Here is a 27,808-nt window from a genome sequence, read left to right on the forward strand (position 1 = left end):
TCCCACTTTGAACAGTAAAACGGTAGGCAAATTAATCCGTTTCTCGATTCTGGAGAGAGAAATGCCCACTCAATAGCGCTCGACAGAACCGCAAAGCGGACATGGGTGAAGTTCTGTCGCGACGTACGTCAGCCGGGAGAAATGCCCTGCAAGATTAAAAGTATCTTCATATCGCATAAAATATTGTTATCATTACCATCGTGAGTTGTTTGATTTCTCAGTTGACTCCTGAGCCTTTGATTTAGAAGTTTGAGGGTGCACAACAAATGGTGGCTAAATTTGTTCGCTGCTATGCACAATGTGAACTGAAAGCCCAAAATAAATCAAATAAATAAATAAAAAGGGTGATTATGTTAAGAAGTAAACCAACAGATCATTCATTTAATTGTTGACTAAAAGTCTCGCTTCAGACAAAAAGTTGAAATTTGCTCCTCACATGAAGTCACTGATTAGTAAACCTGCTCCGCAAAGAAAAAAATATATATACTGTATACTGTGTATATATATTGTTTAACCCTAACCCAATGTGCTGAAAATGCAAGCAGGTTAGAAAAAGAACCCAGTATTTAAAAAAAAAAAAAAAAGTGAGAATAGGGCGGCCCGGTAGTCCAGTGGTTAGCACGTCGGCTTCACAGTGCAGAGGTACCGGGTTCGATTTCAGCTCCGGCCTCCCTGTGTGGAGTTTGCATGTTTTCCCCGGGCCTGCGTGGGTTTTCTCCGGGTGCTCCGGTTTCCTCCCACATTCCAAAAACATGCATGGCAGGCTGATTGAACACTCAAAATTGTCCCTAGGTGTGAGTGTGAGTGCGAATGGTTGTTTGTTTCTGTGTGCCCTGCGATTGGCTGGCAACTGATCCAGGGTGTCCCCCGCCTACTGCCCGGAGACGGCTGGGATAGGATCCAGCACCCCCCGCGACCCTAGTGAGGATCAAGCGGCTGGGAAGATGAATGAATGAAAAAGTGAGAATATGCCACTCTTGAATAAAACAACTCAACGTTGCAGAGACAACGACACGTCAGGTGCATGCCCGCGTCAACTCCCCCCTCTGCTCCCCCCCAAATCCCCCATCATTGCCGTGAAGGCCACAGCCCCCGATTGTTTGAGCTCAAAGGGCTTCATGGCCCCTTGCCAATCCGCTGCCATCCCCCTTTTTGTGATTTATTCCCAAATGGATGTCCCCTGTTTTTCCACCATACCCGTTTGGCTCCTCTTCCCAGCGTCTCTTTTCCATGTGAGCATCCTGCCTGTTGTTGTGATGTGTTTTGATCGATATACGTGTATGTGTGTGTGTGTGTGTTTGGCCATAGCATGCGCAGCGGGGAGCCAGACTAACCAGGCCGCTCTAAACAAAGAGAGGAAACTTGGCAAAGGAAACACACACACACACACACGCACACACACACACACACACACACACACACACACACGTATTCGCTGAAATGCTGGAACACGGCATCAGTACTCTCGCTGACCCGCGCTGCAGACAAGCACATACAGAACCTTCCCGGCATGTCTAGACTTGGCCTTCCAGAGCCGCACGGCGCAACCACCTTGCACTTCCTCCTGTTTGTCCGGATTTTGAAATCCCGCGTTTTCCTGTCGTGCTCCTGCTCGGCTTTTGTTTTTGCTGCCCTGCTTTTTTTGCACAAGTCTGGCAGCGAAGGGGAGTTTCTTGCCGCGGTCCCGCTTCCATGCGGACAACAGAGGTCATTGTCCTCGATGGAGCTGGACCCTCGTTCGCACATCAACCAGAGGGTGGGGGCGAGGGGCGGGTGTGGGGGTGTTCAGCTTGTCAGGCTTTAAATGAATGTTGGTGAAGTTAGCATGAACGTCGTAGAGAGGGAGAGCAAATGGTTCTTTGTACCTCGGGGTGGGAAATTAAATCGTGATTATTCCTTCTACGTATACCACAATAAACCCCGGTGTTCCCTGACTGCACCTGCCATTTTCTGAGGGCGGGCATCATATTTTGATTGTGCAGTAAAATCGAGCCCATACGATTTGCTGATTTTCTTTGCAGAAATGATGTCCCAGTTTACATCTGCTCATTTCCTGTACAGTTGACTCAGCCGCTTATTTCCTATTTCTAGGCCCACACCTCAAATTTGAGTACTTTCTTAATTCTGTAATTGAATTTTTCAATCACAGCAATGTTGTTGGTTTTCACAGAGGATAAAAAAACGATATATACAGTATATGGTACTGTATATGTATAATATAGTTTTGCTATTGTTTCACTGTCTGTCTACATGTGTTGTTCCACTGTTTTTGGTCAGTTGCTTAAAATATGACCACGTACTGTAGATGCTATTCGTTAGCTCATCTGTGCTGTTAGCATTAAGCTAGCTGACGAATTACGCAACATGTGATTCTCTTCGCTTAATGTTTGTTTTGACAGTAGACGTCAACTGGGAGTGACAGGAAAATCTTGAAAGCATATTTTTGAGGGAAAAAAAAAACACAATCTGCCAAAGGTCTACTGATTTCATTTTGAGTTTTGTTTTTTTTTTACATTTGGTTTTGAGTTGTTTTTCAGAGTCGGTTGTTTGTTTTGAAGTTGTTTTTTTTTTAATCCTTTATTTTAGTTAGTAGTAGTTTAACAGTTAGTTTTAGTTTATTGAATTTTGTGTAACATTGCACAGACTTTGTAATACAATAAGTGGAGTAGTGCATCATACTGGCTCGAAAGTCACAACCCCAACGACTTGGAATATCGTTACGATGGTCTCGCTTTTCAACGTTTGTTGCCAAGTTGACAACTTCCAAAGTGCATTTGTGGCTTGAATTCCTTTTAAGGCATATATAAAATAGCGAAATATATAAACACTCGAGCCTATCCCAGCTGAACCAGCCAGTCGTAAGGAACATGTACAGACAACCCCCCCCCCCAACACCCGCCCCCATATCCCCCCCGTCACCGTCATAGTGATATTAATAAATTAAAGGCGACGAATGTCTAAGTTCTTTCAGCATTTCGTCGAGTGTGTGTTGTTTTTCTGTTTGTGGCCGTTCCCGGTTTTTGACACGTCCTAAAACACATCCACACTGTGTTTTTGTGGCACACACTCGTCCGGATCAGACATTCTGACCATGTCGAGCAGACCTGGCCTTTATCACGTCGGGCGTGGGGGTCACAGTACTCCATCGCACGCGATGAGAGCGGCGCACCGCCGAACGTTAGATAGCGTGCAGCCCGGAGTGCGGCCTCGCAGTAAATCACGCTGGGGCAATGCGTCGCGGAGGCAGCTCCTGGCAGATCCTGGCAGCTCTCAAGACGGTCTTTGGCTCGGGCTCCCTTCTCTTAGCGCCACTCTCTAATTTCAGAACCCGGGCTCTTGCCCACTAGTGTGTCTTTACCACATTCCCACGAGACGGATAGTCTGCATGTCTGGGCACCCTCTCGCTCTGCGTCTCATCGTTGAGCTGCTTTGCTGATTTTTGGCTTTTGTCAACGACCCCCACGCCCGCTTGTTGTTTTTTTTTTTTTCTCTGCTGCCTTTTGGTCTCTTGTTGTCAAAGAATGCGCATTTTCGTTTGAATGGAGGATTATAGGTCTGCGGTCTCCGATCATCGTAGACATCCAGTTTCTCTTTGCATCTTGTAGCAGCCACTTAGGGGCTTTTTCGTTGGCTTCATTTCCATTGGATGGACTTTGCGCGGCCCTGGATCGTGCGTACAGGTCACCCAAGTGTAAAACGTGTTTCCAAGTTTTGGTTTTGTTGGACCCCCTGGGATAGCCTTGGCCACCCCCCAATAATGTGGACCCAATAATTATTCATTCATCATTCATCTTCCCAACCGCTTGATCCTCACTTAGGGTCACGGGGGGTGCTGGAGCCTATCCCAGCTGTCTCCGGGCAGTAGGCGGGGGACACCCAGAATAAGTTGCCAGCCAATCGCAGGGCACACAGAGACAAACAACCATCCACGCTCACACTCACACCTAGGGACAATTTAGAGTGTTCAATCAGCCTGCCATGCATATTTTTGGAATGTGGGAGGAAACCGGAGCACCCGGAGAAAACCCACGCAGGCCCGGGGAGAACATGCAAACTCCACACAGGGAGGCTGGAGCTGGAATCGAACCCGGTACCTCTGCACTGTGAAGCCGACGTGCTAACCACTGGACTACCGGGCCGCCACCCAATAATTAATTAAATTAATTTTTAATGAATTATCTTGACCACACTGGAACATTAATGTACTCCACCGCACACCAGTTCATTTTAAGCAGAGAGGTGCGACCGCATTTAGGCAGCTCACAACGCAGTCGAGAAAACCGGTGGTGTGTTTTATGGGCTGTCGCGTTGTTGCTAATGTGCCGTGCTAAGCAACCCCGGTGCCGCCTCTGCAGTGCAGGTCCCCTCCACCGCAAAACTGCCAAAATATAGTTCAACGAATTCCTCTCCAACTGTGTGCGGATTGAAATTTATCAGAGAACTCGCTTCTTGTATTCGGCTATGCTTAAAAATTTGTCTCCATCGGTGGTCAAGAGCAGCCTTGGTGGAGGCACCGGAAATGAATCCGACCAAACTTTTGACTCTCCCTGAACAACCCAAATTAAGTGGTCCGGTACCCAATGTCATTATCACTTTCAAAGCAAAATTTAAAAAAATTAAACAGCAGTGCATAAGACGAGTGTTTTTCCCCGCGTGCGAAATAAATCTAACTTTATTATACCGCCGCTGTCGGGCGGCACCTCCTACGTCCAGATGGGGTTAATTCTACTCATTATTGACCAATCGAAAGACTGGAAAACGGTTTTGGTTGAACAAATATACAATTACTTTGGTTTCCTGAAGGTGACGCTTTTGGAGAGCCCGGCGATATTTTATATCGTGATTCTCTCGTCTGACTTTCGCGGAAAGCGGCGTAAGTTCAATTCCCAAACCGTGCAGATGCTCCGTCTCCGTAAGTGCCTTGCGATTGAACGGCAACCCATGTGACAACGGCTGACGTCATTTTCCACAGAGTCCACAGAACAATTTGGATTTGACTGACTTGTGATCTGTTTATTCTCGGTTTGGGCGTTTGTGGCAAATACTGATTGTTTGCTGGGGGTAAGAGGGCGTGGTTTCACGCCGATTCTGTGACCGGCTACCACGGGACCATCCAGCTCATGTCATTAGTCAGCAAAGTTATGGATGCAGGCGTTTACGACTCTGGGCCACTTTGGGCTCAGATGTTGGGCCAGCACGAAACTCAGTGTGCGTGTGTGTGTGTGTGTGTGTATGTGGGAGGGGGGTTGGGTGGCATGTGTTTGTTGGCACCTGACCTACCCGATTTCACTCAACGCCACATCTCTCGCCTCGCATTTGCTTCCATGATGCCATTTCTCAATTGTCGGAATGACACAGCATGTTTGTTAGTTTTTTTTTTTCTTTCTTCTTGATAATTGGCTAATGAATTTTTTTCCCTTTCCTTTTAACTTGGAGTACAAAGGCGTGCGTTTTATCCGCATGCGGGGTTCACTCCCCTTTATGGAGCAATTTAAAGTGACACGCCTTGCAATTGTGTGTAATTAGCTTTGAAGTCGACTCAAGGAGAGAGAAACCGCTGCCAGGCTTGATGGCAACTGTCTGGATGGATGGAAATTAAATTGCAAAAGTTGTTCGCTGTATATTTTTTTCACCCCTTATCTCTCTTCGATAGACTCATGCCCCGTAGTAATAAGATACGATTAAAAAATATATATATATCTATATAATATATATATCACAATGGAGAAATTCCCAATTTACAGCAGCACAAGTTATGAAAGGGGCGGCCCGGTTGTCCAGTGGTTAGCACGTCGACCTCACAGTGCAGAGGTCGTGTGTTCAATTCCAGCTCCGGCCTCCCTGTGTGGAGTTTGCATGTTCTCGCCGGGCCTGCGTGGGTTTTCTCCGGGTACTCCGGTTTCCTCCCACATTCCAAAAAACATGCATGGCAGGCTGATTGAACACCCTAAATTGCCCCGAGGTGTGAGTGTGAGCGCAGATGTGTTGTTGGTCTCTGTGTGCCCTTTTGCGATTGGCTGGCAACCGATTCAGGGTGTCCCCCGTCTACTACCCGAACACGACTGGGATAAGCTCCAGCACCCCCCGTGACTCTTGTGAGGATCAAGCGGATCGGAAAATGAATGAATGAAAAATTATGAAAGGGCGAAAGTAGAAGACAAAAGTATATCAATAAATATAAATACAAGCATATTAATAATGTGTAAGTGTGGGGGGGGGGGGGAGTAATGAAATAATCAGTGTCTAACCGATGACGTCCTTGATGGATCGGTTTAAGTTTGTGTCCCCCTGGTCCCATCCATGGATTTTTCTGCATGCGACCCACCGAGGGAAAAAAAAAAAGACGTTTGGACGCGCTCGGTGTACTTGTTTTGAGAGGATGACAGATAAGACGCGAGACAGCCGGGGTGATCTTGACACGTCCCGTCCATGACTCACCGACGAGGAAGTGGGAGGCCGACCGTGTCTGCGCTCCAGTCGGCAGTCGATAAGCCCAACGGATAAACAGTCTAAGCTTTAGGAGGCGTGAGCAAAAGAGACGAGAAAGGGCACGCTGACTGTGGAGTCGTATCTCCCGGTTCACACCAGGAGGAGGCCTTTCGAGAAGACCAGAGAAAGAGAGGCTGGAGTTTGCACGATAAGGCTTTTGAGATAAGATACGCTGAACCGAGGGAGCGCTTCTTTTGTTGGGTGTCACATAAACTCACGGAAGGTCTTCACAGTAAATGACATAAACCAGTGGCCATGAAATTCGTACCTGGGCCATATGCCACCATTATCATGTCGCAATTATAACATGATTAAAAAAAATAGAGAAATGTATTTTTTTAATGGAAGTAAAATGCAGATTGCTCACCAGTGATGCCGATTGGCAAGACTGAAACATGTGCAACGGTGCAGCTCTATCAAAATAATACACGCACGTAACAATTCTAGCCTCATTCCTTCATTTCCAGCCCAGTTGAAGCTACAAACAGGACACCACACCATTCCCACTTCCCTTACGGTCTCGGTAGTGCGACTGAGGGTGCGCACTCAGTTGTCTTCTTTTTAAATTTTTTTTTTTTAATGTTATATCTGATGCAATTTAAAAACTCATGAAATGTGGACAGTTTTTTTTTCCCATAATGAGATTTTAATTTTGAAGGATCACGTCATGGGCCTTTAAATTTTGCACAATAAGGTTGGCCGTCAACGTCGACATTTCGATTGTTATTGTAAACATGACAAATGCTGTGTGAAGGGAACTACTACCATGTGTTAAAATGCAGTCAGGCCCCAGTGAGAATTGAACTCACGACCCCTGGTTTACAAGACCAGTGCTCTAACCACTGAGCTATGAGGCCCTGTTGCTCAGTCCTGCAGCCCAGGGCTTAGATAAAATATTCAAAAAGCAAAAAATCGATGGAAAAAAGGTGACTCGCGTGAGCAGCCTGCGGTCAGAGGTGAACACACGTTGTTGTTGTAAGGGGTCAGAGAGGTCACTTCCACCAGTCTGCTGGAAGCCATGGAGGGCGCGCCATCTCAGCAGGCCTTGTGTCTGCATGCCTGCGTGTGTGTGTTTGTGTGTGTGTGTGTATAGGAGCATCGCAGCTTTCCTCACTTAGCACCTTGACATTGGCACCAGGCCTCTTCATCAAAATCTGCTGCTTCAGCTGCATTGCCACCCCCCCCCCCCCACCCTCCTTATCCCCCACCTCACTCACTCCCTCCCCTCCCACCCTCTCTGATAACATTTCAGAAAGGCGGGGGCGCGCTGATTGTTGATGCGGACTACTGTGGGAATGCAGATGCTCCTTGCGTGCGCTGGGGACCCCGCCCACTGTTGGGGAGCGTCGGGGTGGGGTGGGGGGGTGAGGGGGCCGGGCCGTCTGACGTCTGTCACACACACCGTCCATCCGTTGGCATGACAACGCGGCAGATGGCCGCTTCAAAACGCCTCTTAAGCGTCACGCGAGCGTGGCTTTAGCGCGGCGTCATTAAGTGTTGCGGTGACGTGTTTTTATTTCATGCGTTCATTTGTTCTGGAATCAAAATGATTTGCCGGAGGAAAATAAATGAGCTTTGCTGGAGCTAATTCACGAGCCTCAGCACCTGTTGACTTTATGCCGATGTGCTATTTCTTGAAAAAAAAAAAGTCTGAATATAATCAGTGGTGAGCACTCGTATCTTTTGCAAAGGCAACATTTTGATAACTCATGCAGGTGTACCTAATGTTTTGGCCCAGTGAGTGTAAACAAACAGTTCGCCTCGCCGGTGTGTTTTCTTTTCGTGGGTCAAAGTAACTTGCTCCGTGTTTTCACGCTTTTTCTGTTTTTATTTGATATGTATTAAGGAAAAACAGAATTGAGAGTGTTTCTTCAAAATGACTATGAATTTTTTTTTTCTATTTTTGTAACTGGACAATTTCAGTTGCAACATGCTGTGGATGCAAAAGTTCTCATTTTTACCCAGTTGGACCTTTTAACGTTTATGTTCACGCCCCCTCCCCCTACTCCGCCCCAGCCAAAAAGAGAGTCAAATTAGAGCATAAAATGGGAATTTGATTGACAGCCCACGGAAGGTGTTTTGTGCTGCAGTCAGGCGCTATCTCTTGGTCGCCACATAGATCGTCTGGTCGCCCTGAACAATCAGGCGCCAACCCCGCATTCCTGCTCCGATTGTAAATATGACGCGGGCGTGGTCGCGCCACCGCATAGTTTGGTTTTGTTTGGGATTCTTAAGAGAGAGTCACCTACCATGGCGTCTTTCTATTTTCGGTTTGTGAGATTTTTTTTGTTTTGTTTGTTTTTTGTTTTTAACCTTCATGAAGCGGCCCGGTAGTCCAGTGGTTAGCACGTCGGCTTCACAGTGCAGAGGTACCGGGTTCGATTCCAGCTCCGGCCTCCCTGTGTGGAGTTTGCATGTTCTCCCCGGGCCTGCGCGGGTTTTCTCCGGGTGCTCCGGTTTCCTCCCACATTCCAAAAACATGCGTGGCAGGCTGATTGAACACTCTAAATTGTCCCTAGGTGTGAGTGTGAGCGCGGATGGTTGTTCGTCTCTGTTTGTGCCCTGCGATTGGCTGGCAACCGATTCAGGGTGTCCCCCGCCTGCTGCCCGGAGACAGCTGGGATAGGCTCCAGCACCCCCCGCGACCCTAGTGAGGATCAAGCGGTTCGGAAGATGAATGAATGAATGAACCTTCACGAAAGAGTTGAGGTGGTCTGACTGTCAATCCTTCAGTACTGGAGTAATACCGTAATTTCTGATCTGTTTCATTTTTGTTACGGCAGATTAAGATTTGGAGGGGAAAAAAAGTCGTTGAAGTATATTTATATAGTATAGTATAGTATAGTATAGTATAGTATAGTATAGTATAGTATAGTATATAGTATATAGTTACAACTGAAGAATAGTACAATTTCACCGCAGATTTTCTGCCCTTAAAAAAAAAAAAAAACATTTCACAAAACAACATGAACGAGACACACTGAACACAAAGGGATGCAGTGGGCCGAACCTGGCCCCCGGGACCTTGCCTTTGACACGGATGATTTAAAGTCTTGTTTGTCCTCGCTCGCCATCGAGGGAGATTACACCTCTTATACCAACACCGCAATACAACTCATATAATAAACGTGAAAGAGCCACAACCCCACCGGACTTGGCGTCTTCCTACCGTTTGCTCTTTTGTTTTTTTCACTCTTTCCTGCAAAAATCACACAAGTGGGCCAAAAAGCAGTAAATTAGCCAGAAACCCAATACGGACTCCACCCTGGAGATTACACAGTCCACTCAGCCAGCGTGCACTAGAATAACAGCCTGCCGTGCTCTCACTGTCCCTCGTCCGCACTTTGCGTGTGTTGTTGTGTGTGTGTGTGTTGTTATGTGTGTGTTTTGTTGCTGTGTGCACATGCCTGAGCTGCTCCAAATAGTGTGTGTATATACCCGCACGTTTTTTACATTGTTGCAGTCCAGTTTAACGTGGCTGTGTGTGTGTGTGTGTGTGTGTGTGTGTGTGTGTGTGTGTGTGTGTGTGTGTGTGTGTGTGTGTGTGTGTGTGTGTGTGTGTGTGTGTGTGTGTGTGCGCGTGCGTGCGTGCGTGCGTGCGTGCAGCGCTCCCCGTCAGCTGTTGTCACACCGAGCGTGTCGGGTGTCGTCTGACACATCGACGCAAAGGCGTCCGCCGCGACACACCTGTCTGCCTCAGTCACGCGCCGATATTTGATCCGGTTAGTTTTCATTCTCGCACTTTTTGAAGACACATCCATGTTGACTTCGTGTTGTGTGCATTTTACAACAAATTTGAATACGGAATATTTGTTGCAAGAAGGGCCGGCCCGGTGTCCAGTGGTTAGCGCGTTGACCTCACAGTGCAGAGTTACCGGGTTCAATTCCAGCTGTGGCCTCCCTGTGTGGAATTTACATGTTTTTCCCCGTACCTGCGTGGGTTTTCTGCGGGTACTCCTGATAAGATAAGCTGTCCACTGCAGTAACCGCCGTCCCTGAAAGGGTTTAAAAATATATATATATATATATATATATATATATATATATATATAAATAAAAGCTGGCCCAGCGCAGCGTATTAACTCCGGCCCGATCGTCAAATCTCATCACTCGGCAGTGAGTACACGCGCACGTGCTTGAAGATGCACACACAAATCATAAAAGTCATGTCGACGGGCTATGAATGTCAATCGAGTTTACGACGAGCAGCGTGTACTGGTCGAAAGGCAGGAAAGGGGCCCGTGTTGATTTGGGTTTGCGAGATTACCTACACTTAGCGAGCCCCAGTCAGGCTGCGGCTCGCCTAATGGCTAGGTCTGCCGCTCTCTGGGCAGCCGCTGATTACTCCCAGCCACGTTGGAGGTAATCAAGGTTTGGTGGTCATCACCACGCGCACACACATACACACACATACACACACACACACGAGTGAATATTCCCACGTGCACATAGAACATGAATGTTCGAAGGCGCACTGGGAACGACGCTACCGGAAATGACACATTTGAGCTTGCAATGGGCGAAACGCGGCTTCGTAAAAAGCAAACTTCGTCCAAAAAATGCCATTGTTTTGTCCCCACCGGCCGCCCTTCAAAACAGGATTGAAAGGGGGAGGCGGGGCTTAGCCGCCAACTAGATGTCATCGCAAAGCGACGTCCGCGTTGTTGCAGTATCGAATGTCAGCCTATGGGGGGCGCCAGCAGTGACGCACAGCATCTTGACGTCACCAAAGACTTTGAGCGGCCTGTTAGTAAACAAGCGCTTCAGTTTTGTTTGTCACATTGGAAGGTAATTTACTGGCATTCATCTACTTATTTGTTTTTAGTTTGTAATATTTATTTGTTTGTTTATTTTTATTGGAATTCTTCCTTAATGGAAGGCATGGTCAATGAAATAAAAAATATCTATTCAGATAATCCAACATTAAATTTAGGTGAGTTGAATAGTCGAGCCATCTTGATGGCTTCCCCTTTACAAGAGTCCTCGTGTTGAAATACAATTCCTTAGATTTTTTTTCCCACTCTTATTACACTTTAAATGAATCCCAGCTGCCCCACCGAGGTTAAGTCATAAAGCTAAAGCAAAGTGAAATTCGCCAATAGAATTTTAAAAAGACAAAAAGATTGTACTAAATTAAGCTTCCGGCGCACAAGGGTTAAGCTTAATAATTTTTTTTTAGTGTTTCATGTGAATTTTTTTCCCCAGAGAGGCAAAACGATCAAAATAATGAATCTAAATATATTATTCATACTTTTTTTTTTTTACATTTAGTCACTTCACCATCATCCGATAAAAAGGGATGTCAATTAAACATTACATGATAAAATAAAGCCTATCCCTCATTGACTTGTTGTTTTACCTTTTTTTGATTTATTTTGTGAAAACTTTTTTTCAAACTGCTGTCATGGACTTTTTTTTTGTTTGTTTCGTTTTTTTTTTTTGTGTGTGTAGCTGTGCTAACTCAAGTCAAAAAAGAGGCTGACTCATGCCCGCGTAGGGGGCATGCAGTCACGCTTGTGTGCATATGCCGTATCACAAGATGTAGTGTGACAAGTTTGGAAGTGCTGACACACGCACACACACACACACACACACACACACACACACACACACACACACACACACACACCAAGCATCTTACACAATAAGAGTGGGGCCGAGCGTAAAGAGAAGTAAACCTCTTAGCCGCACGCGGACGGAATTAACCAAGAGATTATATTTGACACTAGCATGAACATTTAAGTGTATTGAACTAAGAATTGCACTGCACAAATAAAACCAATTTGCATTACATTGTAAATTGCTCTGCGATGTCAGCGGGCCTCTGAACGGACTGTCCATCGCATTCGTCATACGTGAACACATTTCTCCATCCTTTCCCACGGAAATGTCCAAGAAGTATGTCATGTCATGTGAGGGTGTGGTCACGACAAGAGAGGAAATATGACCAAGTATTAAAAGCCCATGCGTGGAAAAGTCGAGGAATTTGGGCATTTGGGTTTGAGCAGACCGTTTCAGTGCCATTTTGGTGAATTCTCCGACCAAAGAGTCCTAGAGATTTTGATGGCCTGTCACCAAGTCTGAATCACGTCGACGTCTTAGACGGGCAAATGTACTGTAAATGGAGCAATGCGTTAGACTTTGGACTCTGGATAGCAAAACGGCTCGCCGGGATAATAAGGAAACAATGCGAATGGCTTGATTGATGTTTTTAGCCTACTGCCGTCGTTTGAATGTGGGAAGTGCCACTCGAAATGAAGGTGTAATGTGCGGTAATTTGAGAGAGAGAATCGCATATCGTCATATTTGACATTTTCAAGCGGCAAGTTGATTCAGAAATGGACGTTGCTTGGATTAAGGGCACACCTTTGACAGTGAAATGGTGAGTGTGCTTTTAGAGCCGACGTTAGCTAGCAGATTAGCCGTCGTATTGAGCTAACTTTTTCGGGTATAACTGGCAGTGGAATTTTTTTGTCACTCTTTTTAGTTCAATGTGGTCATTTTCTGCCACCCGGAAGAACATTCATGAAGAAATGGTCTTTTGGGCCAAATTGTAAACCGGTCGACAGCTAAGCAAGTGTCAATATAGCAAAGCTTTTCGACTTGGCGTCAACGTTTGATGGCTCACCACAAACACAAAACTTTTAATAATGCAGCTCGGCAAGGTCAGATTTGAATCAAACCGGTTGTCACTCATGAAAATAGCCGCCGTGCAAAGATCCGAGATATTGCTGCCACACTTTTTTATCGCCTTAAAAAAAAACATCTTTCCAAATCAGTCAGAAGTTGTAAGGAAATATTATTGTAAGACTTTGCACAGTTTGAAGATTAATACGACGCTTAAACTGGAATTGATGACCCAACCTGAAGGCCGATTCAGTTCAAAATGTAATGTAAATATTAAATCCTACCTTAATTTGAAAACAAACAGTTAAAAATAATGTGGATATATTATAACATTAAAGTTAAATACAACTGAACTGTACAACAGAAAAGAAAATGGTGTGTAGAATCTCTACTCCATTTTATTTTCTCAGGTGGTGGTGGCACACACACAAAAAAAAAAATGATTGGGGTCCAAATACATTTTTTAAGTAGATATCTTGATACATATTATATTTCGCACAACCACTTGGTGAAACAAATTGTGCAAATTGTGAAAATACAACAAAAACGCTGTCATACGACAGTTTGGAGCGGACCTACTTGAGCGTGACGCTGACGTTTCGTGATTGCCCCTAAATTACAAAAGTGTAAATAATGCCGCCCCACGCCTTCAGCTCTCGATCGATCCACACCACCTCCCTCAAGCAGCAAATCTTTGAAGCAAAAGCATTCATGTATCACGTGTCAATCTTGCTTTTGTGGTGGTTTATCTGATTCTGGTTAAATTCTTGAACATCAAAATGTCATACCTTCATTCCAGAAAGCTCAAATCTCCTCGAAATGTGATCCTGCGGGTTGGTAAAAGCAGAGCTGCGCATTTTTGCCATCAGCCACGCGAAAGGACGTGATCCACACCGCTGGCTGCCGCGCTCGTCAAACTTTTACATGCCGCGTAAAATCCGTGAATATGATACGCTCGTGGAGGAAAGATTAAAACTTTGCCCGAATTGGATCCCATTGGTTACTGATTAAACTACGCCGGAGGCCCTGGGGCTGCTCCGTTTACTTGCAGATTTTTATCTTACATCATGTCAAGTAATGGTCTGGAACGCTTAAAGGGGGCGCCGGTCAAAAATAACTAATAATTTACTCCTCACCGCTAATCTTATCTTTGCCTGTGGGTTTTTTTTTTTTTTTTGGTTTGTTTTTTTGGATGTGAGTGAGAGACAGTTTTGCCGCGGTTACCTTGAAAAAATGAGCTAGTAATGTTACTTATTACAGTACTTGATTTGAAAGTTTCTCAGTTGAATTACAAGTGAATCAATTTTGCCAACATTTTGTTGGTAGTGCATTTTAACAGTGGCGTTTCAGACGAGCTTCTTTTATTCAGAAAATGTTAACAAAAAATCTTTATCTACTTAACATCTGTCATTTTTTTTCTTCAACTGAGTCAGTGGATTTCACCTAACATAACTCATGTCTTCACTTTTTTTTTAAAGGCAATTTCATATTTACCTGTTAATATTGTCATGGCAAACTTAACGTTGATAAAATATTTACATCTAAATTGAATGATTACATTCGTGGAGCTCATCACGGTCTTTCACTTGAAGCTTGAATGTGCTGCGATGTGTTTTTGGACACTTTGTCAACAGCACACAGCGTGCAACGTACCTTCTCTAATGCTGACACAAACTGGAAATCGTGACTGGGTTCCCATCTTGGAAACATGAATCTCTCAGACGAGAATACAAGTTGTGACGTTTCCACAATGCTTGACTTTAATCCGCAAACCCTGTGGCACCCCATTTCTTGTGCGCTCTGTATTGTACAGTCAATTGCCGTGTGTCTTTATCAAGAAATGGTGTCAGACACAATAGGCCCTTTTTTTTGCGTTTTAAAAGTTGTCACTTATTGACTAGCGCAATTTGAGCCGTAAGAAAACGGCGGCCGAGGCTTGCCGTTTACACGCATGATTGCTGAAGAGCTGAAATGATGTCAGCGTACGACTTTGGACCGATTGTGTCATAATCGTACGCGTCAGCAGATGATGAAACGCAGCCTAAATGTGTCACGTTTCCCCCACCAAAACGGACACGGCGATATAAACCCGAATGTGACTTGACGCTTCGCACAATGGCGTCACTTTGTTTACACCGCAGAACGGCCACACTTAGCGCAATGGGGGATGGAAATAAACACATCATGGCGCCGTAAAAGGGAATGATGGCATGTCAGCTTTACAGCCCAATTCCCCCCAATTAGACATTCCTCTAAATCTTTCAACCCTGTGTCATTATGTGTGCGTTCTACACTGTAATCAGCCCTTTTGGCCCACCGCTCTTTCATGCCTCACGCGATTTGCCCGCGGTTGGGGGAGGTGAGAAGCGGAGCAGTCGCGCTGTCATCGCGGCTCCGGACAAAGTGGTTCGATCACTCCGAGCTACAGTAATAATACTCGTCAGATAAATGCCCGTCAGTGTTGTTGGATCCTTTATTTGTATGCGTTGCTTTTGTTTGAAATAGAAGTGGTTTAAACATTGAACACGTATCGATGCTAGCTTTGTCCGTTTGTCGCGGTTCCCGTTATGTTAGCATTAAGCTAGCAGACTTTCGGAAAGGCAAAGTTAAAGGCCTTATTAAATACACAATGTGGAAGTCTCTTGTCTTGATTTATCTTCCTTTCGCAGTAAACATCAACCGGGAGTGGCATTTTGTAATGTCAATTCGCAACTCGGTAGAGTGACGGACGACTGGTCCCTCTCACAAAAGAAGTGGAAATCTGGTTTCTCATAAATCCAGGTGCAAATGTTGTAACAAATAACACGATATAAAAAAATAAAACACTGAAAAATTGGTTTAGGGGAGAGTGGGTGTTGGGTGGGGCGGGGCTATAAAACTTAACAATCATTCATTCATCTTCCGTACCGCTTGATCCTCACTAGGGTCGCGGGGGGTGCTGGAGCCCATCCCAGCCGTCTCCGGGCAGTAGGCGGGGGACACCCTGAACCGGTTGCCAGCCAATCGCAGGGCACACATAGATGAACAACCATCCACGCTCACACTCACACCTAGGGACAATTTAGAGTGTTCAATCAGCCTGCTATGCATGTTTTTGGAATGTGGGAGGAAACCGGAGCACCCGGAGAAAACCCACGCAGGCCCGGGCGGAATCGAACCCGGTATCTCTGCACTGTGAAGCCGACGTGCTAACCACTGGACTACCGGGCCGCCCTAAAACTTAACATTGCTTTTATATTGCCAGTTATAAAGCATTGATACTGACAGAGATCATTCTCGAGTAATTCAACATTCCGTGAACATGTTTTTTTTTCATTCATTTTCATTCAACAGTACAGCAAATGTAGAACAATATGAAATAACACAGCGAAACTACAAAAAAAAAATGGTCATGATGATTACGCCTTAAAATCGTTTTCCAGACACGATCTTGCAGACGGTGGTAAAATGATCACAACTTGCAAATGAGATTGGATGCGCTTTCCACATCATCACTTAGGTGCTACCTGTTCAAACGATTCAACAGATTTGTTGGTCTGCCTTGATTTGTTTTGTTTTTCTTCTTTTTTCGGTTTTATTGATTTTATTGATTTATTTTTTTACATTGCCTTGCTCAATGGCTTCCTCCACGCCGCCACACAAAACGATGGGAAGGAACTCCTCCTGCCAAAACACAAAAGTCGCTTCATCTTTGGGGAGACATTATAGTTCCCCAAATTCCGTCAGAATGTAATCGAAATCAATCAGCGGTTGTATAAATTTTCCATCAATCGCCACCGTCCCACAGTACAAGTCTGTCTTTGTGTCGGACCTGTTGTGGCTTTTTGTACCACTTGCATGTTTGCATACCGGTGCGTCGACACTTTGCATATCAATAGATGGCAGTTGCTGCAAAATGTTCCCATAAGGCGGTTTCTAGCTAGCCGCCGCCATTCACAGCTTTTCTAAGGACCAGAGTGCCACCACAGCCGCCCCCCCCCCTCCCCGCCCCCTTCCGTTTTAATGAATGGGCTGTAATTACAGCTTGATGGAAAACACTAATGCGGCTCATAAAAATAAAAAAATAAATAAAAGCGGGACACTTAAGACTGTTACGATTCGTCTCTCCAGGCAACAAAGCCAAGAAAATACAAACGCGCACATGCGGCGCATGCGAGTCAACGCGGCTTCCGAGCGACAGGCCCCGGCGCCGTCAATTCCGATTTGTGTTTGTTTTCTTTGTTCCTTGGAAAGCATAAGTGCGCCCCGCCCACCCTTTGTACTGAGGCTAATTTGAAAAGCCACCATGAAAGAAGCGCTTGCCCGGCATTGCTATAAATCTGTCCGGAATGAAGAGAGCGAGACGTTTTCCGTAGCGATGCTCTTAGAAATATCCCTGTGCCATTTTAGCTTTGGATGATATTTATTTATGATATTTAGTTTAGTTTTTGTTTTTTTTCTGTATAAAAGGTTTACATGAATACTCATGTGACATATTCATGGTTCAATTTGCAGATTTTTCTCAGAACCTTACCTGCATTATTCGTGGAAAAACTTTCCGAGTTTCCGTAACATGGGGAAAAAAACGTCTGAATTTTTTAAAATTCTTTTTACTTTCAAGGCGGCGGCCCGGTGGGCGACTGGTTGGCGCGTTGGTGCCTCGCACTGCACAGGTGCACGGTTCGATTCCGGCTCCGCCCTGACTGTGTGGGTTTTCTCCGGGTACTCCGGATTATTCCCACATTCCAAATACACGCGTGGCAGGTTCATGGAACACTTTTAAATTAGTCTCAAAGTGTGATTGTGAGCGTGAATGAGCGCCTATGTGTGGCCTGCGATTGGCTGGCAACCAGTTCAGCGTGTAACCCGCCAATTGCCCAAAGACGGCTGGAACAGGCTCCAGCACGCCCCGCGACCCTTGTGAGGAGAAGCACATCGGCGGCCCACGTCCGGGCGAGTCCATTTGTTTTATTTTGTGAGCTCAATAAAACACACCCAAATAAAGACGAAAACCTGGCTACGTCAGTGGTCATACTTTCCATAGCCCTTTTGTACAACTGAAAAGAAAAATAGAGTTTGAAGATGTCATTTTTGAGCGAAATGGCTCAGCACGTAACGACGAAAAGCCATCGCCTCTGTGGTTTTTTTGTCAGACTCAAGGTTTTATGCTGTCATCACTGGGAATCTTTGATCTGGCCATTGTAGAGTATATTTCCAGGTCTTGAAAACCCTCCAGTGTCACTGTTGATCTGAATTAGTCACGAGGTGGACTCAGTTTGTCGCGAGCTTTCAACATCTGCGTTTGCCCAGCACAAAAAAATCCGACAATGTCAATAAGAGTGAAGTTGGCCACGGACGCCTGGACGAATAAAGTCAAGCTAAACAAGCTAAACGGACCAGAACATAGAAAATAGTCTTTTTGTGTGTGTGTACGCGTGTGTATGTGCGTGCGTGCATGTTTGTGTGTGTGTGGTTGGTCGGCCATTCCCGTCCGGTTCCACCGCACTCTCGCTGACAGCTCTGCCTGACTCACTGTCCCCATGGAGCCCGCAGGGCTGACTCGTCTTCCCGCCACCGCTAACCTCTGCCCGCTCTTTTGTTTGGAAAGATGGCCGCATTATTTTTATGCACTTGCACTAAATTATGCCCTGCGCCGAGGGTAATGAGTGTGCCTCGTTCCGGGGGCACGGCCTTGGAGGTCTTCCCGATCCCGCCGCTGCGGCCGAGGCGCCAAAGCAATTTGGTTGGATGCGACAAACAAAGAGGAGCTTGTCGGGGGCCCTCGCGATCAGCAGACGGCGATGATAATTCTGTGGACTTATTAGGAAAAGAAAGTACAGCGAAGAGACACGTGAGTGGCAGAATGCGCGGCGGCGGTTTGTCTCTCGGACGTTTCTCTGCATGAATGGTCGTGAATCCGTTGGGTCGCGTTGGCATACGCCGCCAACTATTTGGCCGCATATTTTCTCATGGCCTCGGTGCCACTTCTATTTCGCACTCATTCTTTGTGGTGCCGTCGTTTCCCCATTGCGATCGACGCGCTTACAAATGATTCGCTACAATCTGCCAGCGTATGCAGCGAGCATTCAGTTTCCACTCAGCGATAGCTTTAAAGTGCGGTAGATTATCGCAACTGTCGCAAAGATGAGTCCGTGTTGAGTTGAGATCACACACGTAATGGTGTTTGCTATAACTTGTAGCAATCTCGCTGTTTAGCTATCTCGCTGTCTCGCTATCGTTCTTGCTAGCTAGCTAGCTTGCAGCTGAAATCAGGTCTGGTAGCACATTCATTCATTCATTCATCTTCCGAGCCGCTTGGTCCTCACTAGGGTCGCGGGGGTGCTGGAGCCTATCCCAGCTGTCTTCGGGCAGTAGGCGGGGGACACCCTGAATCGGTTGCCAGCCAATCGCAGGGCACACAGAGACCAACAACACATCTGCGCTCACACTCACACCTAGGGACAATTCAGAGTGTTCAATCAGCCTGCCACGCATGTTTTTGGAATGTGGGAGGAAACCGGAGCACCCGGAGAAAACCCACGCAGGCCCGGGGAGAACATGCAAACTCCACACAGGGAGGCCGGAGCTGGAATCGAACCCGGTACCTCTGCACTGTGAAGCCGACGTCTGGTAGCACAATTTGGGTGAATTTGATCAAGGTGCCAGCAGACATTCTGTCAACGTATTTCATTCCTAAATATGACAACTGCCTGTACCAAACTGTCTGAACCATCATCATCATCATCATCTTATTATTTTTATCATTATTAGCTAAGGGCGAGGGCAGGGGAGAGAGTGGGTTCACACACGGGACGTGGAAGATTGGGTGGTAGGTAAGTGCCGGCTTCACAGCAGTTCTTTCCGATTGCCCTGTCAAACTTGACATAATCTGCCCACGGAGATCGACTTGCGTTGCACCCCCTCCTCTTCATCTTCTGCATGGACTTCAGTGAGTCAAGTGAGTCTGCTTCCGTAACGTCAAAGACTGCGTGCTTCCAGGGCGTTGATTTTAAAGAGAATGCCAGGAGCCGCTTCCATTGGCCGCGAAGATAGTTGTCCGTTTACACACCCACGATGGCGCAAATGCCCATTTTTGATGCGTTTTTCTGTGAAATACAAAAGAAAACTCCACCCATACACAATTTAGTCCGTGCTTGGCACGAGATTTATGCTGGGCATGCCTTTATGACGATTATCGTTTTTGTGAATAATCATGTTTTTGGCTAGCTCTGGTTTATGGGCCTTGAGTTTGATTTGATTTTATTTTTTGTCCATTGTGGAGAGCGATTGACTGACGACCAGTTCAGGCTGTCTTCTACCTCTTGCCCAGACAGAGTCCACTGGGATTGGCTCCAGTTTGTTTGTTGTTTGTCTTTTCCCCTGCAGCCTCATTCCGCGCAGTATCGCATTCCTCTCAGGCTGTCCATCACTGACACAAGGCCTCCTCTTAGCAGCAGAGAAAGTCCTCGGGGTCTGCCCGTAATGGTCCTAAATGCGGCTCGTTATCCTGATAAGGAGGCGGGGGCAGGCTGGAGAGTGTGGAGTTGGGGGGTGGGGGTAGGGTCAACGGCTGCCTGACTGGCTCAATGGCGGCCAGGCAACCTCCGACAGGTAGCCCGAGTGGGACGCTGGCGGGCCGCCTATCTGATGGACCCCGGCTGTCAGATTCGGTTGCGCCGGCCTGCTGATCCTCGCAGCGCAAAGGCAGGGAGGGAAAAACAGCACGTGGCTCAGACCTAGAATGAAACCATGGAAACGTGACATGTTGTGATTTCAGTGTTGATTTTGTGCTGATCGTGATTTCGGCTTTTTGGGGGGGGGGGGGGCGACCATTACCGGGTGCAACTGGACTCCAGCCTATAGGTGGACAACTTCACCGAGCGACTCAAAGATGTGCATCTTATTAGGAACTAACACTGTTCCGTAGCGCTGATCTGTGCATACCACAAAACTCACTGCAGCTCTGCTTACCTTTTGGCTTTCAAAAACCACGTCGAGCAAATAGTGCAAGACGGAATGCTCTCGATTGGGCATGTTGTCGGAAAAAGACCAATTGCAAAAAAAAAATTGCTTTCGGTTGTTTAATTGAGAAGGCCCTCGAAAAAGCAAATTATTTGCTTTACAAGCCAGGGTGGGGGGGTGGGGGGGTTCATTATAATCTTTCCTCTATCATCGGACTTTTTGGTCTCTTGTGATGGGTTTGCGATGGCAGATCGTGGCCATGGAAGTGGGGAGATGGGGGCGGGGGTGGGTGCTGCGGGGTCGGGCGGGGGGGCTAACTGTCAACAGCCTCGGGCCCCTGCACGTCAAAGTAGGCAAAGATTCTCTTCCAGCCAGATGTCATCCACCACAACAGCGCCGCAAACGATCACAAATGAACGTTTGTCCGTCCCGTTTAGCCATCGGCGCTCCGCCCGGCCTCAGGTGCGTTGCGCTGCGTCAGTTTTCTTCTCAATGCGTGCGTGTGTAAGCGGTCACCTTTTTTGGGGGGGCCGCGCCGACCCGTGTGTGACAGTCTTGGCGTGGAGGGCGCAAATTGGATTCCTTTCTCTTGCCTTGGGCTCTCACTGCTGTCATATGTGATGACAGCGTAAGGGATACGCTTTGGAAAACACACACACACACACACACATCGTGCAGGAGGAGGAGGCTAATGGTTTTTTCTCCTTAAGTCAACACTTTGTATTCGTGACTTTCAGCTCTCATATCAAGTTGCAGTGGCGTGTGAGAAGTTGCTTTTGTTGCCGTAATTGCCTGTAATATGGCTCTGCATATTTTTTTTCCATGCAAAATTGAGGAAATATGACAAATTGGGTCAAAAAGGTCACTATAGTTCATGAGAACAAACAAAACTATTAAATTGAAAAAAAAAGACATTCAAGGAAATTAAAATTTAAAAACAATGCTTAAAAAAATGAAATAAAACCAACTGAAACGGAATCTTATGTTTCCCTCTTTGTCAATTGATATCATACGTGAGCTTTCTGCGACCGTTTTAAATGTATTTAGTGTCTCTGTATGCCAGTACAGAAGGGAAAAAAACAGTCTTTTGAGTCTCGTTAACGTTTTTACACAATAGTGAGTGACTTTATGTTGTTGGGGGTTATTTTTATGTTGCACTCACCAAATAAAAGAAACTTATTAAAATGAATACCAAAACTAAAAAAACTCAACTGAAAAGCAGCATTTTGGAAAAAAAATAGAAATCATAAGAACAATCAAACGTTACAAGCGCTAAAAACTAATTACAATTAAATGATTTTTTTTTTAAAATTGACAAAGGAGAAAAAATCAAAATAGACTTCTGGTGACTGCGAAGCGCCCTCCAGATCAGGCTGCAATTCAAATTTAACCACATGCAGATACATTCATTCATTCATTCATTCATCTTCCGAGCCGCTTGATCCTCACTAGGGTCGCGGGGGGTGCTGGAGCCTATCCCAGCTGTCTTCGGGCAGTAGGCGGGGGACACCCTGAACCGGTTGCCAGCCAATCGCAGGGCACACAGAAACGAACAACCATTCGCACTCACACTCACACCTAGGGACAATTTAGAGCGTCCAATAAGCCTGCCATGCATGTTTTTGGAATGTGGGAGGAAACCGGAGCACCCGGAGAAAACCCACGCAGGCCCGGGGAGAACATGCAAACTCCACACAGGGAGGCCGGAGCTGGAATCGAACCCGGTACCTCTGCACTGTGAAGCCGACGTGCTAACCACTGGACTACCGGGCTGCCCACATGCAGATACATTTTGGGAAATTTAACAAAAGAGTTACAGCGGTACTTTAAGATACAAGTGCCCGGATTGCTTTTTCAAGATTTAAGCTGTTTGTTTGGACAATTTTTCATTTCGACTCGTGAGAAACCATTTTAGCTACAAGCCCTGTAAGATCAGTTACGTCAAGGCAAAGCTACGGTGTTTGCCTTAGGTTAGTTGGTTTCGCTTAATGCTAACAAATAATGCACGGCGCCAAATAATGGATAGCATTGGTGTCGTGAAATTATATTATAAGCAATCGCTATTTGAACACAAATTGTACAGCAACACAAGTTGACCGACAATACTTGTAACAATACCCGTTGGCATCTTTTGTTTATCCTCTGTTTAAAAAAAAAAGCGGAAAATGACTGCAACGGAATATAGTTCTGGTGAAAGTCTTCTTCGTTTGTCTCTGCATGTCAAATTTCCATCAACATGTTCCCCTTTCGTAGCAAATCACAACTGCAGGGGGGAGCCCTCAAGCAAAAGAAAGCTCACGTGTTCCTTAATGTTGCTCCAAATAGTCGACATCGACGTGGCGACGCTTGCTTCAGCATAATTGTTTTTTTCCTTTCTTAAGCTTCTCGATTATCAGCTGCAGACTTCGCTCGCTGCCAGCGCCAAAGTACTTAATTACGCCTTGCCTGCAGACGTGCCATTACAGCTGACTTGGCTGGCTTTTGCTCTCTTTTGTGCCTACCGACACTTTTAAAAAGTGCTCATCTCTGATTGACGGCTGAATGGCAGCCAAAGGCATCTGTTGAAAAATGTCAGCGGAAAATTCTTCAGTTTGTCGGTGATGCTGCGCAAAATATGCACTCAGATAAATCATTCGTCAATATGTTGTTGTTGGGTTTTTTTTTTTTTTTGGTGTACCCAAAGTAAAGTATTACATTAATAATAGCAATGTGACTGTAAGTTTAAAAAAAAAAATCACAATCCAAGAAACTCCGTTCGTCGTGTATTTGCCAAAAATGTTGGAATATTTCGTGTTTACGCACGTCACTAATCTCTGGCTGACAAGATGGGCACCATTTCAAACGGCACTCCGCAATTGTGTGTCGTTCACCTCACGTGAGGGGTGAGGGGGAGGGGCGGGGTTGGGTGAGGGGGGGCGTGTGAGAAGGGCTCGAGAAAAGGCTGTGAGTTGACCTTGGGATCTTGTTGAAGCAAGCTCTGTAAGTGAGGGGGTGGGTGGCTGAACTAAGTGGCTGATTCATTCCCCCCACCCACCCACCCCGCCCCACGCTCCCACCCTTTTCCTCCCCCTCCAAAACACACACACATGCAAAGTTGTAGGTCCAGTGATCCAGGTGCCGGCCTCGACACAGACGGCAACACGGCCTCTCGCGACCCCTATAGAGAGCCCCAGTCGAGGTGAAAGGTCATGCTAGGATCCACCCACTGTCTGTCCATGTATGTTTTTGGGCTGAAAAGACCACAGGCGCAGCGTCAGGAAATATCGCCACCACCGGGCCCTTGTCTGACCCTGCCGCCATTTGTTCACCTTGAAAGCAGACACGTAGAAAGGAGCCAGTCAAAAGTCTGTTGAGCGTTCATTCTGCAATGTACACGCCAGGCCAGAAAACCTTTAGGGACTTACAATGTATTTGTGCACACTTCAGAAACAGTTGATGTCTGTAACATCCTAAAGAAATTAGCATTCAAGAAGTTCGAATGTATTCTCGGCTACTTGTGAAGAACAAGAAAACAACAAAGCACATTCATGCTGCCGCTGCTGTTGGCCACAGCTCACGCGCAAACACTCACACAGTAATGCCGACATTCAACACCACCCCACTGGGCCCTCCCTTTAAAAAATGTGCAAAACGGATTTTTATATGGTCTCTCTATGTCACAGATTTTCAACCGGAACGTATACCTTGCGCTGAACAGTATCATTACTTTGGTGATGACTTGTCGTAATTTTCATGCACATAACATTTGAACGAACAGAATGAAAATAAATTGTGAGCAAAGACCTTTCATTCTGACGCAGAGGATAATTCGCTGACGCGTCAAACTGCCTCAGCACAGCGCCAACTACTGCTTTGGGGGACTTTTATTCATTCATTCATTCATTCATCTTCCGTACCGCTTGATCCTCACTAGGGTCGCGGGGGGTGCTGGAGCCCATCCCAGCCGTCTCCGGGCAGTAGGCGGGGGACACCCGGAATCGGTTGCCAGCCAATCGCAGGGCACACAGAAACGAACAACCATCCACGCTCACACTCACACCTAGGGACAATTTAGAGTGTTCAATCAGCCTGCCACGCATGTTTTTGGAATGTGGGAGGAAACCGGAGCACCCGGAGAAAACCCACGCAGGCCCGGGGAGAACATGCAAACTCCACACAGGGAGGCCGGAGCTGGAATCGAACCCGGTACCTCTGCACTGTGAAGCCCACGTGCTAACCACTGGACTACCGGGCCGCCCGACTTTTATTCATTTATTTTTTTATTTTTTTGCCTAAATATCTGTAGCTGGTATCGGCACCATCCGTAAGCGCATGAAACCTTAGAATAAGGCCAGTATCACCCCAGTACGGGTACTGTAACTGGTATCGTTACTCTCCTAGCCCGACTCGCTGCCCTTATCCTCACCATGCTGTCAGTGTTCCCCGCAAGATCGCCGTTCACCTAACGCAACTCCATTCGAAAGTTTCGCATGTTTTTTTTGCAGAATGTTTGTGGTTTAGACCACTTGCTTTTTCGTTGGTTTCTGTATCGCAGATTTTCAACTGTAACGGCTTAGTCTGGAACGTATCTTCCTAGATGAACAGGTTTCACTGTAATTACAGACCGAATGGTGAAGAGGCGCGTGTGTGTGTGTGTGTGCGTGTGTGTGTGTGTGTGTGTCTGTGTGTGAGCGTGCGTGTGCGTGTGTTGGCGCATTTTAGCAGTTGGAGCGTTTTAAGGATAAAGAGGAATAGCCGTTAACAACCTCGAGCACGGCCACAGGCTCCCCTCCTTGGCCCAAAGATGAAGAAAGTGACACACGGAAGAAGAAAGGCAGAAAAGAAACTGCAAAGGAAAAGATTCGAAAGCGGCACCTCGTAAATGAAGAGACAGCGCGGTCTTTTACCACTTCCTGCCGCCTGGCAGCCCGATCCGAGAGGAAGATCCACGTCGCCCCCGCTGCCTCCTTTTAATGACGGCCAATTACGCGGCCAACCCGCCAGGAGTTGTTACACGGCAGCATAAGAGACTCCTTGAGAGGGTTTTTTATTTGGGGGGGGGGTGTAAGGGGACAGAGACGCATATTATGGCGGTTTGGCGTTGCGAAATCTCCGAGGCCGGAGCCGTGAGGGGCCTGTGCCGTTCTCTTTTTGTGCTTTTTTAATGAGAACTGAAAGCATGAAAATGCAGCCGCGGGAGAAGGCCCCCCACCATAAATGAGCATCCCGCTTCCCAAGTCGACCGACGGGCTTGCTCGCGAGGTATCCGGGACAAGGCTCCTACACATGTGTCATTCATGCCACTGTGGTATGGTTGCCGCTAATGTCTTTATCATAATTGTGCATGATGGGGGGGGTGAAAGGCCACGGGGACAAAAAGAGCTGCAAAGCACCCTCCGCGTTGTTGCAACAATGGCAAAAGATTGACATGAATTCCACCAGTCCGAGCTCAGCTCCTCTCGGTGTTGGTTTTAACCAAAAAGATCACCCCCCCCCCCAAAATAAAATAAAATAAAATATTGACACCATAAAGGCGGCCCGGTAGTCCAGTGGTTAGCACGTCGGCTTCACAGTGCAGAGGTACCGGGTTCGATTCCAGCTCCGGCCTCCCTGTGTGGAGTTTGCATGTTCTCCCCGGGCCTGCGTGGGTTTTCTCCGGGTGCTCCGGTTTCCTCCCACATTCCAAAAACATGCATGGCAGGCTGATTGGACGCTCTAAAATTGTCCCTAGGTGTGAGTGTGAGCGTGGATGGTTGTTCGTCTCTGTGTGCCCTGCGATTAGCTGGCAACCGATTCAGGGTGTCCCCCGCCTACTGCCCGGAGACGGCTGGGATAGGCTCCAGCACCCCCCGTGACCCTAGTGAGGATCAAGCGGTATGGAAGATGAATGAATGAATGAATTGACACCATATTCTAGTACCACTTAGGCACTAGTAAAGATTAAGAAAAAATGCCCACTGAGCGTTGTAAAAATGGCAGCTGATTTTCAAACGGGTCTGTCTGGTCACCCGACTTTGCTTTCTACTCACTCGGTCGGACACCGTCAAGGAAACTTTCCCACCAGAGTGTCACTTAAATGAAAGAAAGAGAAGCAACCACAGACAAAGTGAGAAAATGGAAAGGAAAAAAAAAAGCGCCAAAGGGAATTATAGATTTTAAAGCGAGAGTGAGGGTCTGCTGGTAAGAGAAGAGAAAAACCAGATGTGGCTGCCGCCTCTCCGCCTTGCCCTGCCAGCGAGGCAAATGGCAGCGAGGCGTGCCCCCCCTCCCCCCCGCCGCCGCTCTGTGCGACAAATCGTTCCCCAGATTAAGATCTGGTTCAGAAGGAAAGAGGAAAAAAAAGGGGACAGGAAATTTCCACTTAGACTTAATGTGTCAAGAACTAATTACAGCCCCAAAGTGATACTTGACATCATCGCCTGCTCTGGGACGAGGGCTGAAAGTGAGAGCGTTCGCAGCCCTTTTGGAGTGACCCTATAAAGCAGGAATTCACAGATTGGCAAAGGTGGATAGAAAAAGTCTGCACACCCATCCGTCACCCATCTTATCTCCAGCCGACCTCAGGCCGTGTACACCCTGAACCGGTCACCAGCCGAGCGCAGGCCAAGTCTACACGCGCCCCAGTTCAAAAAATGAGACCATGACATATTTCCTTTTTTTTTTTTTTTTTTTTGAATGTGACCTTCACCCTCGACAGCACAACAATCTTTTCAAGAGGGGAAGTGAAACTGCACCACTGAAATCATGGGGACTGAAATCACCCCCCCCCCCA

General features: G+C 46.7%; 1 protein-coding gene, 1 long non-coding RNA gene and 1 other non-coding gene across 4 annotated transcripts in view; 1 reads left to right on the forward strand and 2 right to left on the reverse strand.

The window, feature by feature from the left end:
- The window catches only part of kcnq1.2 (potassium voltage-gated channel, KQT-like subfamily, member 1.2), a 142,586-nt gene that overhangs the window by 88,728 nt on the left and 26,050 nt on the right, over positions 1 to 27,808 (forward strand). The window lies entirely within an intron of this gene.
- Positions 573 to 26,887, reverse strand: LOC127597633 (uncharacterized). Its single transcript, XR_007961700.1, has 2 exons — positions 26,749 to 26,887; positions 573 to 5,947 (listed from the first exon to the last, which is right to left on the reverse strand). It is a non-coding gene; the product is annotated as an uncharacterized LOC127597633 (long non-coding RNA).
- trnat-ugu (transfer RNA threonine (anticodon UGU)) lies at positions 7,274 to 7,346 on the reverse strand. Its single transcript has one exon. It is a non-coding gene; the product is annotated as a tRNA-Thr (tRNA).

The sequence above is a fragment of the Hippocampus zosterae genome, chromosome 3 (genome assembly GCF_025434085.1).
Source record: "Hippocampus zosterae strain Florida chromosome 3, ASM2543408v3, whole genome shotgun sequence".
Lineage (NCBI taxonomy): Eukaryota > Metazoa > Chordata > Actinopteri > Syngnathiformes > Syngnathidae > Hippocampus > Hippocampus zosterae.